At 36.8% G+C, this 21088-nt stretch overlaps 1 pseudogene; it reads left to right on the plus strand.

The window, feature by feature from the left end:
• The first annotated feature begins 1414 nt into the window (after positions 1-1414).
• Positions 1415-19407, plus strand: LOC147517159 (U-box domain-containing protein 3-like; annotated as a pseudogene).
• The last annotated feature ends 1681 nt before the right edge of the window (positions 19408-21088 follow it).

A 21088-nucleotide genomic window follows, 5' to 3' on the forward strand; every position in this document is an offset into this window, starting at 1 on the left:
TCCTTTCAGTTGAAAAGCCAGTTCTTCCTCCAGCTATATTGGATTCGACCTTTTATGATTAAAGAGACTCATTTTACTTTTTAAACTGAACTACTTAGGTTTGGTGAGCAGCGATACGTTGAAGCTTTTATCTGCACTATTGCATTTTCTTAAAAAAGAGATAAAGGTGAAAAGCGGCTTTGAATGCTTTTTTATAATACTGAAATCTTAAAAGAGTATTGGCGCTATTATACTGCCCAATAGCTGTTTCCAGAATTCCATATATAAAAAGAATTAATTTGATTTCTTTTCTTACTTTAAGAAAAATGTATATCATAATTCACTCTGCTCTATTGACTTCTAGGCTGGACTGGAATAGAAACAGGGTATCGGTTTATCCTACTCTGTGTAAGGGATCAAATCGATTGATATAGACTCTTGTAACTTTCAACCCTCCGGAATCTCTCAATTCCATCCTTCATGGCAGGCAGTGAACTCAAGAACACCCGCCCGTTCTGAACACTAGATCGAAGTAAGCAAAAACTAGAAAAAGAGAATCATCTAATATGCAAAGTAAGAGGCCTTATCCGAAAGAAGCGGCGAAGGAAGCGAACGTTGACTCTATTCCTCCCTTTTCTTTAGTCGATCGTGAGTGGGTCTGTCGTCCACCTCATTAGAGTCCTCCTAGAATCAATAGCATTTCGTCGAAATACATCCTGTCTTTTCACCTTAGTAGTCCTATGCATAGTTAGTACTATGGCCCCAATCATGGCTACTAATAAAATAAGACTAGGAACCAAAAACCAGATGAAATAGTCGGTATAAAGTAAATGGCCCAATGTTTCCAAATGAATCCAACTTCGTACCTTTTCGGCATAAATCGTATATCTCAGAGAGGTCGTATTTCTTTGGGTTGGTAGTAATGGAATGGTTTCATTATCAAAAATGAAGAACATTTCCCACCAAAGGATCAGCCCAATAATACCACTCACTGGTAAATAGAACAATACTTCTTCGTGAGTCTCCGCTATTTTCATATGGAACATCATAACAACGAATAGGAATGAAACGACAATAGCTCATATATTCACTATTGGGGAGATCATGGTAGAGAAGTCAAGACCTAAGAAAAGAAGTAAACCGGAAGTATTGCGAAAGACTGGGATGGGAAACAAAACGGAATGTACCAGATTTTTGATTCACCATGGTCCAACTCTATGATTCACCATCCATCAGTGGAAGTTCCACCACATTTATTGATCTATATTTGGTTTAGTTTCTGGTGTTGGTTCAGAAGATTCTTGAAAAATCGTGCTTGAGAATTTGGTCTCGGGGATTGAATAAGATTTTTAGATCTATGAGTCTGCTTTCCAATACAATTGGATTCATCTTGTTTCGATATTTGCATAGTAAGCTATGACTGTTTTAGTACATAATGGTCAGCCTGGATTTTTCTGATGAAGTTCTGTATTTGGTGGCGTTCTATGCATTTTCTGTTGGGAAACTCCTTTCATGGCCTGAAAGTTAGTTGTAGACAATTTAGTGTAGTTTCATACCCAATTTACCTTGTATTAATCCGAGTTATATAAATAAAGTTATGACATTTTTAGTGCAGATAGGTCAACCAGGATTTTGAATGTTTTCAAAATTATTGTAGTTTTTATTGTTGCTTTAGTGAATGCAACAATGGTTTATGTGTTTGAGGGAGCTCTCTATTATTATTGTTAGACAATATTATATATGAGTTTGCATGTGTGCATACAAGTGTTTATACTCCTAAAACATGGTAGTTTTTGTCTTTTTTTATTTTGGCTAATTTTCTTGATTCCTCGATCTTTGCAACTTAATGTAATAGAGTGACGGTAATGTAATAGAGTGTGTTTGAAAACTTGGTTCAGGTCCTCAACTTAAGCACTTGCAACAAGGAAAATAGGTTGAAGCTGTAAACTTCTTTCAAGTAGCCTTTTCATGTTCTCTAGCTTGTATATTTCTTAGATTAAAATTGAACTTTTGTTTGTTGTAATGCAATTTTAGTAGTTTTGAACAATTGATAGCTATATTTTAGAATTGAACTTTTGAACAATTGATAGCTATATTTAAGAAAGGTCTCGAGTTTTTTTTAGTAGTTGTAGATTATCTGAAGGCAAGGTCTGATATATTTCTCTAGTAGTTTCTCTACGGGAGATCTTAACTGAACAAGACCCAATCTAGGCATTTCCTGTCTTTGGAATAACTCACCAGATAAGTTATTACAAAACTAAGTTTCTAAACTTAAGAGAAAACTTATAATTAGTTGCATGATGTTTTATCTCTTGAGACTTATTTGGATTGGTAGAACTTGGTTTCTTTTATTTGTTTTGCAGGCTTAATGAGCACTATATATAAGCCTTTATGATATTATATACGTACATGGATTGAATGTTTGTTTCTTTTGTTTAGAGGAGTTTGTTTTACCTTGCCTAGTGATAAGTGCTCAAAAGTAATGATTTATAACCCCAATTATGTGTATGTCAGTCTCCATTTTATATTTAAATATTCTATTATGATGCAATTTGAGTTTTTGCAGGTCAAAAAACCTAAATGTGAAATATAGAAGGAAAAGAAGTCAAACAAGTCAAAAATGAGTCACTGGGAATTACAGCTAAAGGCCTAGGGCAAAAACGTCATATTTGTCTCCTTAAGTGCCAAGCCTAATGAGACTCTAAAAAAGGATAATAATTGAGTTAGAAGAGTCTTCAATCTGATCTCAAAGCCTTAATTTCGACTTCATAGGAAGATGAGATCAACATGGAAAAGAAGTCAGAGTTTTACAAGAATTAGGAAACTGAAAGCTGTCAGAAGTTGCAACTTGCCAAATAGCCTGCAGGGCAAAGTGGGCCATGTCTCAGTTTTGTGCAAACGAATCTAGCTTTTCCAGGATTGCTTCTAGAAAGATGACAGAGAGTTTGACACCAAATAAACATAGGATTCGAATCTCTATCCAGACGAGCATGTAAGCCAATATATAAGGCACAAAAACCTCAGTTTACATCATCTAGGAAATTTAGTATTTGCATCTTAGATCTAGAATTAAGAGAGAAGAAAGTTCAGACCTTTTTACTATTGATAGCTATAAAGATTATTCCTTTTCATATTATGTTCACAACATAGTATGAGGAGCTAATCTCCCTTCTCTTGGGAGGGGAGATAAATTCTTTTTCGTATGTTTTAGTTTAGTTCTTCTTCTATCATGTTTTACTTTAAATCCCTGATTGAGTTTCTTCTTATTCGTCCATTGATCTAACGCTCCTGTGGAGGCTAAAAGATCTTAGGGTAATTCATGATTGTGTATAGCCAAATACCACAAACCCTTGATTTTTTTCTTCTAGTTTTTAGTGTTCTAGTGTGATGATTGGATTCTTTATGGCACCTCAATTAGTTGTATGGCTAATGCCACATGTGGATTTTCCATGGCACTTAGAGTTATATATTGAATGTCACTTAAAGCACAATTTGGTTAGATAGAAGATATCATTGGAGATTGAAGAAGTATTTAATGGAAATATAGAAAGCACGTTGAAAGCCACATATTATCATCATGGTTATGAGCATAAGATTTGTAGGTATGGTGAGTTTCTATTTGTGATTTATATTAAGCATGATAGGTAGATCTATTAGACTAATTCTATGATTTTGGTGGATTCATCTCTCCCAAGATATTCTCTCTCTTAATTAATATTCATATATTTAATTTAGTTTAGTTTATGCTTAGTTTACATCTCAAATCAAATCAACTATATATTCATCATTACTTAGCCACATCTTTTACTTGCATCCATTAGAGTAACTTAGATTAGGAATTTCTATTAATATCAACTAATTATTTAGAGTAGGATTGATACCTTGCTAGCCACTATACTAATCAATATATAATAGGCTAAGTAAGATTTGCAAAAGAAACGTAACACAAACAACGACACAAATAAATACATGTTGTGTGCTTTTTCAATGGCGCCGCTACCCGTTCTAAATTGATTAGGTGATAGAATATTTAATTTAGATTACTTTAATTTAGGAATTCATATAGTATAAATTACATATTTAGCATAATTCAATTAGATTTGCATAGTAAAAAGTATTTTCATAAAGTTTAGTGTTTGTTTAACAGAAAAGAATAGTACAGAAAACATATTTATAAATTTCAAAAAATTCTGAAATTTTACAGAGTTGATCTGTACAGTATCAGTAGTTTATTGAAATTTTTTCGAAATTTTAGTACTTGTCTTACCTGGGTAACTAACATTGTCTTTGCAGTACCCCGTTTTCAGTTTCAGGACACAAGCATCTGTAGTCGAGCAGAGTTATTTTCATATTATCAAAAAAATTAAATTTTTTACAGGAGGAACCTCAATTCGTCAGTAGCTTCCAGTAAAAATTTTAGTACTGTTTGATCTGTTTTGACCACTTAACTAGTTGCTTCTTTTTAGTGTGTTTCTGCAGCTTTTCAGGACCAAGGTCTCTGGAAGAACAGTCTAGAAGAAGGATCTGTAAAACTCCAAATAATCCAAACGTTTTACAAGTTCATCCCTGACACGTCAGGAGACTCCAGTAAAACTTTCGTGATTTTTAGTGCTCTGTTACTTATTTATTCAATCGATTGTTTATAGTGTGTGCAGAAAACTTTTTCACTGGACTCTGTAGGATTAAACAGTACAGAAGAGGAACTTAGCAAGCTCCGATTGCTCTAATATGTTACAGGCTACTTCCTGGACGTATCAGGTAGCTGATATAAAAATTTTAAAATTTTTGGACTTGTTTTGTTTGTTGTAACAATAAGTGCTTCTCTTCCACCGTTAATCACCTGTTAGCGATTTTATAATTAGCATTAATAGTCAGTCTCATATAGTTTAATAATATAATTTAGTTAATTAAGTGCATATTCATTTAGTTTATATAGCTTAATTGTCTAGTGCATGAAAATTTGGTTTCATGATTCACCTCGTAAACGTTTAATCAGAAGAACTAATTCTTGTAACAATCTTCCAATTCTGGTTTTGGAAGAGACCACACCATCCAACTCAGGATTTGATTCCGAATCTGAAACACACACACCACTAGTAGATTTAGAAGATACACCAGAGAGAGTACCATTAGCAGCCATGGCTGATCAAAGAACTCTTAGCACCTTGTTTCAACCTATCGCGGTTCAACCACCGAACTGTATAATGATGCCAGACAATAACAATAACTATGAGATTAAGCCCACCATTCTTAATATGTTGCCAAGATATTATGGCAAAACAAATGAAGAACCGTATAATCATCTGAGTAAGTTCTTGAGCATATTAAGTACTTTTAAAGTACCTCATCTTTCCCCTGAAGAAACTAGATTAAGGTTGTTCTCCTTGACTTTTGAGGATGCCGCACTACGTTGGTATAGATCCCTACCCTCTAGTTCTATAACTACTTGGGAGCAACTATCACAAAAGTTTATGAAACAATATTACCCTTTACGTAAAACTGAAGCCATGCAATTGGCTATTTCAACCTTCAAAGGAAAACCTAATGAAGAGTTTCATACAACATGGGATAGATTTAATGATTTACTTGTCCGCTGTCCACATCGTGGTTTTGACATACTTAATATCGTACATTACTTTATAAAAAGTATTTCACCTATGAACCGTCAGTTAATTGAATCAATGAATGGCTGAAGATTTACTAGTCTTACTCCTGATGAAGCCTACACTTTTTTACAAAACTTTGATGAGAACTCTAAGGATTGGGCCAATAGTAGTGACCATGAGGACATGGCACGGGTAAATGGGGGGATGAGTTTTAGTAAACCAGGTATGTATGAGGTTAAAAACAAACTCAATGAGAAACTTGAAGGTGTCATTGCTAGTTTATCCACAGGAATTGAAACTTTAAACAAGAAGTTTGATTCATTTACTTTAAATTCTCCAATGAATAATCAACCTCAACAAGCAATGAATGTCAACCAATTTTGTGAAAATTGTCTTACTATAGATCACAACACCTTAGTTTGCTTTATGTTTGTTGCTCAAGGTACTGATGATGTTTGTGCTTTTAATACATTCAAAAGACAGGGTTATCAAAATAATTTTAACAACAACAACAACTATAACCCAGATCTTAGGAATAACTCAAACAATTCATGGAGACAGAATATGCCTCCACAACAAAACCAATATGGTTTTCAAGGTAATCAAGGGAACAATAGGCAACAATACATAAATAGAAGCACAGTAATACCTTTTCCTCAATATCAAAATCAACAACAAACAAACATGAACAGAGAATTAGCTATTGATCCTATAGCTAATTACCAAACCCAACCCAACACCACAGATGAAACCATGAAAGCTTTAGCCACCAAAACCGAGAATGAATTCAAAAGAATTGGCCAAAAATTTAACACAACAAATTTCTCAGGTAACTCAACAAATAACTCAACAGATGACCCAACAATTCAATCAAATACTAGCGAATCTAGCAAACAGACCCAAGGGAACTCTACCAAGTCAACCTGAACAAAACCCTAAAGGTAGAAATGTTTATCAAGTTGTAACCACCCCTTCATCCGCATCCACAGAGGGAGTTAACTCGATATCTACCCTTAGGTCAGGAAAGAAAGTAGATAACAAAGTTGACATACCTAATTCTGATGAAGTTGTTATAACAAAAGATAAGGAAAAGCCACTTGAAACTGAGAAAACCAAAGAGCAGGTAATTGAAAAAATTCCACCCGCACCATTCCCCTCTAGGTTAAAAGATAACAAAAAGGAAGCAGGATATAATAAGATCATGAATATTTTTAAAAATCTACATATCAATATTCCTTTTCTAAGTGCAATTAAACAAATGCCTTCCTATGCCAAATTCATAAAAGACCTAGTAAAAAAGAAAACAAATATCCCAAAAGAAGTTTTCCTTACACAAGGTTGTTCATCCTTTCTACATAACCAAGCCGTAGTAAAACATAAGGACCCCAGTAGTCCTACAGTTATGTGTAGAATAGGAGAGGACTACACTGATCAAGCATTATTGGATTTAGGTGCTAGTGTGAATTTGTTACCTTACTCAGTCTATAAACAACTAGGGTTTAAGGACTTGAAACCAACAAATGTTAGACTACAGTTAGCAGATAGGTCTATTAAGATTCCACGAGGGGTAATAGAGGATGTGATTATCAAGGTCTCTGATTTTTATTACCCCGTTGATTTTATAGTTCTTGACACTTTACCTACAAATGGAAACCAAATTCCTATCATCTTGGGTAGACCATTCTTAGCTATAGCAGAAGCTTTAATTAATTGTAGGAATGAGAACATGTCTATAACTTTCGGGAATATGAGAGTAGAAGTAAACATATTTACACTATTTAGAAACCCTGACGATGATACGGAAAAGATGGATGATCTATGTGTAGTACACACAATAGCTAATAAAAGTTTTAGAAACACTCACCACAAAGATCTATTTTTATCATGTGTATCACAATTAGGCATGAATTATAACAAGGATAATGTTATACACCATATTAATACATTGCTAGACATTGGTCAACCTCATACAAAAATAGAAGACATTCGAGCATCTTTATGTCAAGCTACTTTTAATCGTAGATTTATCAAAGATTTAATTAAGATGACTCGCCCTCTACTAAAATGTATAAGCCACGCATGGAAAAGAAGGAAGATAAAAAGAGCAAAAATTGGATTACAAACAAGTTTTAAGTCTAGGGAATCTGAGTATAAAAGACCCACAAATTTAAAAAAAATAATTACCTAAGCTAGTTAGGGGGGTAACTTTAAGTTTCTCCCCTTTGTGTCGGCTGGCGACATTAAACGTAGCGCTTATGGGAGGCAACCCAAGTAGTTAAATAGATAGTTTAATCAGTAGCTCATGACAAGGAAATAGAACTGAGAAAATAAATACGCCCTCTACTAAAATGTATAGGCCACGCATGGAAAAGAAGGAAGATAAAAAGAGCAAAAATTGGATTACAAACAAGTTTTAAGTCTAGGGAATCTGAGTATAAAAGACCCACAAATTTAAAAAAAAAATAATTACCTAAGCTAGTTAGGGGGGGTAACTTTAAGTTTCTCCCCTTTGTGTCGGCTGGCGACATTAAACGTAGCACTTATGGGAGGCAACCCAAGTAGTTAAATAGATAGTTTAATCAGTAGCTCATGACAAGGAAATAGAACTGAGAAAATAAATACGTACCTGAACCTGTGCTGAAGATATAAAGTAAAAAACTCACCGAATTCTTGAGCTTTTTATATTTCCATTCCAACTGTGAGTAGCTTTCTCCAAATCCAATTCAAACAATGATAGAGGACTAGGGAAGTTCCAATATAACCAGGAAAACTAACCTAGTTCATGCAAAGCAAAAGAGGGAGAGTGCGATAGATTTTGGAATTCGAGTTAAGATAGGAGTTGAAATCTGCCCAGCGTCAGGAAGCTGTAGCTTCACGATTATGACTAGTAGAGACGTGGAGTACTTTTGAAAGTTTTCCTATAAAGCTATATTTTGTAGCGTCTCATGCGTTCACTACATCAACACTTTCTACATCTCTGTATTCTCTATCCCATCACCACAAAAGGTTTGGGAAGGAGCTTGAAGTATCAAGAGTATGAAGAATTAATCTATTTTTAGTCGTTATGGTATAGTATTAGAAAGATGGTAGAAGCTAAGTATAGTTAAGTTTATTTCTTACTGTCATGAGATTCGTTGCTTTTAATTATTTAAAATATCAATAGTTTATAAATTGAGTGATTGTTTTTATTCAGAAAAAAAAATTGAATTGATAGAAGCTTTGAAGTGTATGCGTGATGCATATATGTGTTGTGCTTTAGTAAGGTGGAATTCTTCTGTATTACGGACTAGCTCTCTATTCCGAAGTAGTAAGTTAGAATCCTACTTTGTTTCGGACCCCAATCCAAGTCAAAGTTTACATACAACCACTTGAGCCTAAAACTACAAAAAACAAAAGCCCAATCAAACAAAACAAAAAAAGAGACCGATCTTCTTCTTCTTCCAGCCGCATCCACCACTCCCTCATCGTTATCACAATGAGTTATCCTCGACTCATAGCATCCACCACTCCCTCATCGTTATCACCACTTCACCCCACCCATTAATAGGCGCTGCAACCTCCAGTTACACCTACCTGAGACGTGGAGCACTTGTTAACCGGCAAGATTGACCGCCGGTCAGTTCCCAATTGTTTATAATTCTATATTTTGGAATTCTACAATTTCAAACAGTATTTTGGACATCCTACTTTCCTGATTAACCGCTCAAATTTTTGTTAGTTTCACCTCTCAGCTTCGGTTACGGGTTGTCGAAATTCTTGATTTGAATCCGGGTTTCTATCTGTTTAATGTTGTATTGATGGAGACAGTAGGAAATAAAGGGCATCATGTGATGAAGAATTGGTATTTGGTTAGGCTGAGCAAAATAGGAGAGAGACAGTAGGAAATAAAGGGCGATCATGTGATGAAGAATTGGTATTTGGTTAGGCTGAGCGAAACAGGAGAGAAACAGTCCTAAATTATGAACTTAATAACTTCCCAATTACCACTAACTCTTGAAACTATTGATTTAAGCTATTATTATTATTATTACTACTAGTAGAGGGCACGTGCGATGCACGTGATTGAAAGCTAGCACCATGTAATATGATAGCTGGTATTAAGTACATAGTATGATCTGATGTTGCAATATTTGAAGAAAATATTTTACTAATTGTCAGTCAGGTACAATGTTTTAAAATTATTATTGTGTCAGAGATACTCAATTTGTCCTTAAGTTTGGAATAGGTGGTCATCACCACACTATGAAACAATTAGGTTACCTATAGTCCTATACTATACCAACATTTTGTCAATCCCAAGTGAATTCTACCACATTCAGTATGGATACTTATAATTAATCAAGAAATAAATATCCATATTTATATGAAGTCCAAAACTATGATCGAGATCGTATCATATATATGTTCTTCAAAGGACAAAGTAGAAATTCTTTGTACGATCTAAAGGATCACAAATATTCCCCTCTTACATAAGGTTTTGCTTCAAAATTTCTGATGTACCCAAGCGAAAAAATATGGTAAGGAAATTTCTGTTTTGAGTCAATTTGTGATGCAAGTTTTTTTTCCCTTCGCGTTTAACAATTAAATACCACCTTATTGATAAATATATAGCCTTTCCACTTTCCAAGTTCCCAAGCCTTTCCGTCCTTATGGTAATCTGTAATGGCGAAAAAAAATATTTCGTCAAACTTTGTGTTGTCAATTTATGACAAATCGAAGAAATTGAACCCAATAAATAATAAACAATAATAAAAATACAAAAGAAAGACAGTTTACTTTTTAATAAGCCAACATAATATAATGTGATGTGCTAGTAGGGACAAACCAACATAATCCCGGGTTCGATCCCGGCAGTGGGAGTTTAAAGATTTGTAAACTAATTTTAGTATCTAATGTGGTAGTGATAACCAAGGACCAAAATATCGATATTGGTAAATATATCGGTGTATCCAAAAATTGATATATATCAGATATATCGGATATATCTTTTTTTTTGTGACCCGTCCAAACTATTTAAAATATTGGAAATATCGGATATATCATGAATATCGAAAATATATTGGAAATATCAGATTTATATAAAAAAATGGTCAAAAATTCAAACGATATATTGTAAATATCATATATATCAAATATATTGGCGATATAAAGTTTTATATTAGAAATTCAAATATATATCGGAAAAAAAGGGTTCAATATTCGGTGGATATATGTCGGAAATATCGATGTCGGTGTACAAAAAAAATAATATATATCAACAATATATCGGATATATCGGCGATATTTTAGTCTTTGGTGATAACTATCAATCCTATCAATTCATTGTACTACGTAACTTTTTTTTTTTTTTTTTTGGTTGGTAAGCCTGTTTTAAATGAGATCAGTAACTCTTTGATGCTGGTGGGATTCGAGCCCCAGACCTCTGGTATCATCACCCAAAGATTTTACCGACTTTGCTAGTCGGCACCTGCTTAACTTTTTCTTATTAATACAATTATCCTTTAAAAAAAAAACAGAAAAACATAACAAACTCATAAGAAATCTAACTACTACATGATCAAAACAATAAAGGAAATTCTTGCACTTCCTATTGTTCCCGTATACTAAGATAGCATACACATATGGTTAAACACCCATTAAATGTTTTATTAGTAATTGTTAATGCAGATTTCAACTAAAGGTAAGTCGAACACAACTTTTAGGAAAAGGTGTTGGTCTAACTTTAATGAAGCCAGTTCCTTATTCTTAGGAGTGTCCCCCCCTGATAAGTTTTCTTTGTTATCTCCAGGTCCTACGGAGTGAGCCAATGGCAATAAAGATCCAGAGGTCTTGTATTGATATTTGTCACATATTGTGTATAATCTTTGCAATCATCTTCATTCACTTCATAATTAGTTGATCTTGAAGGTACTTAATATATATGTACTCCAATCTCATATGAATTATTTGTTGTAGCCCTCTGTGCCTTTTTCCTTGTTTGCATTTCCTTTTATAAGCCTTGTTGATCTACTTGTGCTACATATTTTCTCATTATTTCCTTGCTTTGTGCTAATTTATTGGTAGACTGTTTTCAGCACCGTTTGCAGGAACTTTAATGTTCAGACCAAGAGAGAGTATCGGAATTAATAAAAGAAGCTATGAGAGATCAAAAGGAAATTTTTAACCCCATTCAGAGATTCTAATAAAAATTACTGAGTCACTTGGTTTAACTTCAAATCAGGAGTTGCTGGTGGAGAGTGTGACCTTGGAAAAGGAGAGAGCAAGATCACTGCGCAAGGAGTTAGAAGCAATTGATCAAATTGTGAATCTTCTTGCGCACATTCGGGATTGGACGGCTAAACTTGAGCAATATTCAGCTACAAATGGCGTGCCTATTCCTCCTTATTTTCGCTGCCACCGTCGCTGGGGCTAATGTTGGACCCTGTGATTGTTGCATCTGGACAGACTTATGAAAGAGCTTTCATCCAAAGGTGGGTTGACAACGGACTAACATTTCTCAAAAAAACCCGTCAAGATCTTGCACATGCAAATCTTATTACCAATTACACCGTGAAGGATTTAATTGCAAATTGGTGCGAAGACAATAACATAAGACGTTGTGATACTGCTAATGGAAACAATGCTTCACCTTTGCCTATATCTTCTAATGTCCCTTCTCAAGATTTCACCCATGCAGACAGTTTTCGTTGTTGTTTCTATAGTAATAATTCTACTCCAAGGTCCTCTCTGGAAGCTGGACATCGATCTCAAAAGAAAAAGGTTGGCAACTCATCAAAGTGTATTGAAGATAATAGCAAGGTGTAGAGAAAAACGAGTTTTTTCTCTGTTTTTCAAGTTGAGCCTTTCTTTCAGAGTGAAGCGCGACCACCAGCTCATGGTCTAGTGTTTTGGCGGCGACCGTGCTTTCGGAAGAAGCGCCGCCCTCCGAGTCCTTTTCTTGTGGGCTTCACTACAGTAACCGCGATTTTGGTTTTTTGGTATAAAAACAAAATCAGTTTTTTTAGAAAACCTAACTTTTTCCAAAACCAAGAAAGTGAGAGATTATAAGAGAGCAATTCTTTGTGAGTTGAGTGTTCATTCTTTGTGAGTGAATTGAGAGACTTGTAATCTGTTACTCAGGACATCCAGTAAAGCTTGGAACTCGCAGTGTGGAAGTAGGCAAATTGCCGAACCACGATATATCTCGTCTTGTGGTTTGTTCTTCCTTTACATTAATTGTTTTACTTTATATGCTTGTTATTTGATATTGAGAAGTGTTGGGATATTGCTTGGAGGGTGTTGAAGTCTTGTCTAGTGTGAAGGATCGATCTTTGTGTAAGATTGATCCGTTTGTTAATGAATAACGTTGTTTCCGCACTTATATATTCACAACAATTGGTATCAGAGCGTAGGTATACAACCTAGGATTTTGAGTTTAGTGCTCAAAATTTGTGTAGACAAGGTGTTCGATTAAATTCCGAGGTGAAACTGTTTCTTTTGGGTTATTGTGTGTAACTTGAAAGATGGCTCCCAAGATGTCAAACGCCTTGAGGTTTGAAATAGAAGTTTAATGGGAAGAATAACTTTGGGATTTGGCAAGTCCAAGTAAAGGACATCCTCATCCAACAAAGGTTTGCCAAGGCTTTAAAGGGGATTAAATCTAAGGCGGCGAGTATAAGTAATGATGATTGGGAAGAGTTCGATCTTCAAGCTTGTTCATCAATCCGTTTATGTCTTGCTAATGAGGTTATGTATAGTGTGATGGGAGAAAATACCGCTGCTGGTATTTGGCTCAAACTAGAGTCTATGTATATGACCAAGAGCATGACGAACAAGATGTACCTTAAAAAGCGTCTTTATCGGTACATAATGGTCGATGGTTCAACAATGCAAGAGCACGTTAGTGAGTTCCGCCGACGTCTAGCGGATTATTTGAATGTTGGTATGAAGATGGATGATGAGGATCAAGCGGCATGTTTAATATTCTCCTTGCCATAGAGCTATGAGCATCTAATGACTACATTCATGAACAGAGAAGTCGTCAATCTTGACAAAGTTCAAAGTGCACTTCTTTCTTATGAGTTGATGAAGAAGACACGTGTAGAGAATAGCATTGATGCAGGTCAGGGGCTAGTGGCAAGAGGAAATTCGTATGAACAGAATTATTCAAGTAATGAGAATTCTAGGTCCAAGTCAAAGAAGCCTTTAAAATATGTACAAAGTCTTTACAATTGCAATGAAAAGGGACATTATGCAAGTAATTGTCCTCACCCGAAGAAAGAACAAGAGATGGTCGGGAAGAAAGGTAAGGCAAAAATTGAGGCAAATTATGCTTCAGGCTCTGAAGAGGATGAGTTCAGTCTCTGTGTGCCCACACAAGACTATATGACCGAAAAGTGGATTCTTGATTCCGGATGTTCCTATCATATGTGCCCGAATAGAAAGTGGTTTACTTCTTATGAGAGCATTGATGGTGGTTCCGTTTTAATAGGTAATGACATTGCTTGTAAGACGGTAGGAATTGGAACTATACGGGTCAAGATGTATGATGGTGTAATGAGGACTTTAACCGATGTGAGACATGTTCCTGAGCTAAAGAAAAGTCTTATTTCTCTTGGTACCTTGGATTCCAAAGGCCACAAGTTTGTGGGCAAAGGTGGAGTCCTAAATATTGTTAATAGCTCTTTAGTTGTTATGAAGGGTCAAAAATATGGAACCTTGTATACTCGATGCAGTAGTAATGGTGATAGGCGATGTCGCGATGGGTGCATGTAGAAATGATTAAAGAGTGCACTAAGATATGGCATATCGTTTAGGGCATATGAGTGAAAAGGGTTTGTCCGAGTTGTGCAAGCGGGTTCTTGAAAGAACTTGAAGAAGCCAAGTATGGGGTTCTATGAGCATTAAGCGTCTATGGGAAGCAAAGCTGAGTTAAGTTCAAGTCAAGCAAGCACCGCGACAACGAGGCATCCTTGATTATGTGTGCATACGGATGTTTGGGGACCCTCCGTGGCTTCAAGGGAGGTAACGCTATTATGTCTCATTCATTGATGATCATACTCGCTATGTGTGGGTGTATATGATGAAATCGAAAAGATGAAGTGTTTGAGACATTTAAGAAGTGGAAGGCAAGGGTTGAGAATCGCATTGATAGGAAGGTAAAGACATTATGGTCCGACAATGGTGCTTGAGTATACCTATGGACCTTTCCAAGAGTTCTTCAATGCGCTGTAATGGAATTGCCGACCTTTAATGGACAGTCGAGGGCACGCCCACAAAACATAATGGAATGGCGAGAGGATGATGAATAGAACTTTGCTTGAAAGAGCAAGATGTTTATTGTCTAATGCCGGTCTAGGCAAAGAGTATTGGGCGGATCACGGTGTCCATGGCGTGTTACCCGCATTATAGGTCACCAGTACCAGCCATAGATTGCAGGACACCTTATGAGGTGTGGTCAGGTAACCCAGCTAATTATAGTATTTTGCGAGTGTTTGGATCGACAGCTTACTACCATGTGAGGGACAACAAGCTAGATCCTAGAGCTAAGAAGGCCATATTCTTAGGTTTCGCAAATGGGGTAAAGGGATACAGATTGTGGTGTCTAGAAGACCACAAGTTCCTGGTCAGCAGAGATGTTACCTTTGATGAGACTTCCGTATTATCTTTCAGTAAGCCGGAAGTAGCTGGGCAGAATGGTGAGTCTATAGAAGTTCAAGCTAATGAGCTTGAGTTGTGCGATCTGCCAGATGACTGGTTAGATCATGATGAGGTACCAAATCATGGAACCACACAGTAACAGGAAGAAGAGCAAGAGCATCCGCAACTTGTAGTGGCTGACCCTAGGCCACAGAGACAAGTTAAAGAAGTGCACAAGTATGGGCATGAGAAGCCGGTGAAACCCTATGGTCAGGTGGATTTAGTGGCATATGCAGTGAATATCGAAGATGATGAGCCAGATAGCTTCAAAGAAGCTGTTAGAGATGCTCATTACAGAGATTGGTTGGTAGTTATGCAAGCAGAGATGGAATCTCTTGATAAAAATCACACATGGGACCTAGTTTTATTGCCAAAGGGCAAAAGGACTATCGGCGATAAATGGGTGTTCGTGAAGAAAGAGGTCCTTCCCGAGTCCGAACAAGATCTTGGTACAAGGCAAGAGTGGTAGCAAAGGGTTTTTCACAGAAGGAAGGAGTTGACTACAATGAGGTATTTTCCCCGGTGGTCAAACATACGTCCATCCGTGTGTTATTAAGTTTAGTTGCTCACTTCAACTTGGAGTTAGAGCAACTTGATGTGAAAATTGCTTTCTTGCATGGGGACTTGGAAGAAGAGATCTATATGAGACAACCTGAAGGGTTTGTCGTTGCTGAGAAAGAAGATTATGTATGCAAATTGAATCGGTCACTGTATGGGTTAAAGCAATCGCCCAGGCAATGGTACAAGCGCTTTGACACATTCATGATGCAACATGAGTACACCCAAAGTAAGTATGACTGCTGTGTCTACTTTAGAAGGCTTCGTGGTAATGACTTCATCTATCTCCTGCTTTATGTGGATGACATGCTTATTGCTTCCAAAAGCATGGTGGAGATAGACAAGTTGAAATCTCAACTTAGCTCTGAGTTTGAGATGAAAGACTTAGGTGGAGCCAAGAAGATACTGGGCATGGAGATTGACAGAGATAGGAAGAAGCGACGGATAGTTGTATCTCAGAAGAAATACATTAAAGTAATTTCGATTTGGTATGGAGAATGCAAAGTCGGTTTCTACACCTTTAGTTGGGCATTTTAGGCTTTTCGACTAAGTTCTCTCCTAGTTCGATTGGAGGAACAAAAGCATATGGCAAATGTTCCTTATGCAAGTGTCGTGGGTAGTTTGATGTATGCTATGGTGTGCACACGCATTACATTTCCCGCAGCGTTAGTGTTGTCGGCGGTATATGGCAAATCCTGGGAAGCGAAGATTGGGAGGCGATGAAATGGGTACTAAAGGTACTTGAAGGGTACCTTGGATGTGGGATTAGCTTATGGTGGAGGCACTTGTTATGTCAATGGGTTTGTGGATTATGATTATGCGGTGATCTAGATAGACGGCGATCGACTCATCGGTTATGTGTTTATGATGCATGGTGCACGGTTAGTTGGAGGTCTATGCTCACAGCTACTCTTGCTGCTCTATCTACTACTTGAGGCGAGTATATGGCGATGGCGAGGCAAAGTGAAAGAGGCACTATGGCTTCGAGGTCTTCTAGATGATTTGGGTATTGAAAGCGTAAGCGGTGTTGTTGCCGTATTGTGATAGTCAGAGTGCTATTCATTTGGCGAAGAACCAAGTTCATCATGGTCGGACCAAGCATATTGATGTCCGTTATCACTTTATACGGGATGTCATTGAGGATGGTGATGTAGCACTTGAGAAAGTAGACACCCATGACAATCCTGCTGATATGCTGACAAAAGTTGTCACCGGAGTTAAGTTCCAACACTGTTTGGACTTGCTCCAAATCCTACATGTTTGAAAGAGCCCTGTGTGGGCATAGCCCTTTAAGGGCGGTTTATTTGCGAAGTCTTCCTTCTTTGGAGGTGTTCCTCGGATGTGATCTTCTTTGGATGTGTTCGGGCTTGGTTTTATGTGTTAAAACCTCACCGATGTGGAGAATGTAGAGAAAAACGAGTTTTTTCTCTGTTTTTCAAGTTCAGAGCGGCCGCTGGCCAGAGAGTGGAATCGACCAGCTCATGGTCTAGTGTTTTGAAGCGCGACCAGCTCGTGTCCTTTTTGTGGGCTTCGCTATAGTAACCGCGATTTTGGTTTTTTGGTATAAAAACAAAATCAGTTTTTTTGGAAAACCTAACTTTTTTCAAAACCAAGAAAGTGAGAGTTTATAAGAGAGCAATTCTTTGTGAGTTGAGTGTTCATTCTTTGTGAGTGAATTGAGATACTTGTAATCTGTTACTCAGGACATCCAGTAAAGCTTGGAACTCGCAGTGTGGAAGTAGGCAAATTGCCGAACCACGATATATCTCGTCTTGTGGTTTGTTCTTCCTTTACATTAATTGTTTTACTTTATATGCTTGTTATTTGATATTGAGAAGTGTTGGGATATTGCTTGGAGGGTGTTGAAGTCTTGTCTAGTGTGAAGGATCGATCTTTGTGTAGGATCGATCCGTTTGTTGTGGGTAACGTTGTTTCCGCACTTATATATTCACAACACAAGGTGATTCCAAAGTGTGACCAATCATTCCCAGGGTAGTCATATATTCACTGCAGGACTGAATCAGCCTCAAGCACTATTTCGAGCATTGAATATCTTCCCCCATCCTTTGCAACGAATTTACATGAAGCATCAGATTTGTCGAGTAAGCATGGACACACGAGTGAATTTTTCGGAGAAGTCACATCCAATTGTTCAGTTTCTTCTCCAAGTAAAGAGGCAGGATTTTCTCCATGGTTGTCCGGCGTAAAATATCATAGCTCCAAAACGATCCACTGCGGTTGCCGATAATATATGGAAGTAACCATCGAGAAGCCTCTCTCTTCCATTTTCTGACTTCGAGATTTGATGATTTGACCACATCTTCCCATGTTGAGAAGCTTGTAGAGGATCTAAAAGTTCAATGCGGTGACACACAAACCACAAACCGCAAAGAGATTTGCGACTTCTTGCCAAGCACAATATGGATAATCAGCGTAATTATTGCTCATTGTAGTGCTATTCCACCTCTTATTTCATTGCTATATTCAATAGAGAAGTCGACCCAAGATCACGCTTGTCACTACTCTGTTGAACCTATCTATTAATGAAAACAATAAGAACATGATTGCGTATGGGAGCAATAGAGCCACTAATCCATGTTCTTAAGTCGAAATGCGGGGAGCAAAAGAGAATGGCGCCACTTTGTTCAAACCTCTGTGTTGGAAGAGTACAAAATGAAGATTGGTCGATTCTGGCGTAGTCAAGGCCTTAGTTGATCTCCTAGAATCGGGAACCCTTAGGGGAAGAAAGATGATGCTCTTTGCTTTGTTCAATCTATCCATATTTCATGCGAGGGCGAAGAAGCACCTTATTGAGTGATGGATCCCGACATAGGAATGATTGACAAATCGTCGCTCTTCTTGCCAACTTGTCAACAATTCGAGGGGGGTGCTTCAAAGAATAACTTCGTGAAGGTGGCATCCCATTACTTGTTGTAGTTCTAGAAACGGGATCACAACAGGGAAAGGAATATGCTGCGTCTATCTTATTGCAACTATGCTTTAATAGCCAGAATCTCTGTACCTTAGTTCTTCAAGAAAGGGATGTGCCACCTCTTGTTTTATTGTCTCAATGTGGTACACCTAGAGCAAAAGAGAAAGTATGCATTCCTAACCCTGTTACTTTAATATAAATCTTTGCCTTCTTTTTCTCTGATATGTGAGTGTATAAACAAATAGAGTTTATTAGCAGAAAAATATATCAAAATGTAGACTATGAAACTTCATAACGTATATATACAAATATTAAATGGTGATAGAGCTATCAAAGGCAACTATTAAGATAATCTTGCTTGCAACATAATATGTCAGAGAAACCTTTGTTTCTGGAACAATGTGTATTGGTAGGAGTTTTATTCTCAACACATAAATAGAAGTGTTTTGCATACTTGGTTGGGCTATCCATGGAAGTGCTCATGTATTGAGAGGTGATATACGGGAACCTCTCATTTCGGTGTCGGTCTAGCGTTTCTTGTAATTTCTCTTTGTACTAATGAAGTGCGATTCTGATTCTGTTTACACGCAGGCACACCAGATTCTTAGTCATTTTCGGAACCAGCAAGAGGGAGCCGTTGGAAAGGCAAAGTAATGATTCAGATTCTAGATTTTTGCTATTGTCATGCCAGTTGGAAAGTAATGAGTTTCGTGTTAATGAGATGACCCTATCACTGATTCTATGTTTTTCCCAGTGTAAAACCTCTATATTATATAGGCCTCACCAATTAACCTCCCTGTTTTTCATAATATAAGCACATCACGGTAAGCTGGTTTGCGCAAGGTGGAAAATAAAGTGATAAACAGTAATTTTGATTCACTTATACACCGTACCATAGGTGATGAAGAGATAAAAAAAATGGACATATACGTGTTTGAATAAAATGAATTAACTACTAAAAAGTCAACAAATGGATACACCAAACTACCATGTGAAATACTCCACTCTTTAAAGCGAAACATGAAAAAATAGTTTAGACGCACCTTTAAGCATTGGCTAAAAACAGTTGGATCCCATCTTGAGAAAAAGGGTTCAATAGTGGTTACACACAACTCTTGGAAACAAAGGGTGTTTCTATGGGCTCGCGTCATTCAATTTCAATCTATGGGTATTGGTCATTATAAAGTTTGCATTGGATGAAGGATTTAGAAGCCAAAGAAAGCGAGCCACCAATAAATGATGCAATGAGAGAATTCAATGCGCTTGTCCTCCCACGATTCAAATTTAACATGCTATAGACCAGAGTTTGACAACGTCTAAAGACACTGAAAACCTAAAAATGAAATAGAGGAACAAAAGAGCAACCAAAACAATTTCATTTACAATGCTTATCACATAAAGTGGTTTTCATATCAATCGCTTAACTATAAGTTTCTTGCATTGAGGCAGTTTTCCAAACAACATATGGGGAAAAATTACTCATGCCAGATACCCATTACCAAAAAAAAAAGGAAAAAGAAAAAACAAACATAAAAGAGAGAGAGAGAGAGAGAGAGTAATTGTAGTTGCTACCTTCAACAGACTATTTAAGAAAGACATCACATGGCAATTCGAATTTAGGAAGTATGGAAAAAGATAAAGCAATTACAGGCAACTACATAATAGGCACAATGGGCGAACGAAAAGAGGTTTTTTTGCTTAAGGGCGAAACTGCGCCAACAAAGGAACTGGAGATTTAGAAAATGTTTTATAAGAAAAGGAAGTCGTGGTGCGGAACAGTTCAACTCTTGTAAATCCAACACCTTGGTACCTTGTCTATCATATGAAAAAAACAACCCAGATCACCTTACAAAAGCAAAATTAAGAACACCATTGTTTCGTTATACAGATGTCTAGATGTCTAGTTATCTACAAAATTTCAATAATCAATGTTTGCTTTTCGCTAATGGAATCTCAAAGGCAAAAGTTTGTTGCATGTTAACAATAACTACTTGCACACACACACGCATGAAATCGAGTTGGCACAATGATTGAGTCTAGATAACCTGCTTGTCATCCCAACAACAACAGAACCCTTACGCTAGAGACCAACAACAACAGAACCCTTACGCAAGAGAAAAGAATCTTGGGGTTTGCAACACAATCCCCGTATCTCTGCTCAAAAAACATATAATGATCTAAAAAAAAAAGGACGAAGAAGAACAAAACAAATAAAATTGAAATTCATACTCTCTGGGCGTCAAAGGCAAAGGCAAAACTCCACAAATATTTAAGCTAATTTCAATGGTGATGTACATTGAGGATTAGCAAGCAACAAAACTTTTAAGCAAAAGGG

Source organism: Coptis chinensis, chromosome 2, assembly GCF_015680905.1.
Source record: "Coptis chinensis isolate HL-2020 chromosome 2, ASM1568090v1, whole genome shotgun sequence".
Taxonomy (NCBI): domain Eukaryota; kingdom Viridiplantae; phylum Streptophyta; class Magnoliopsida; order Ranunculales; family Ranunculaceae; genus Coptis; species Coptis chinensis.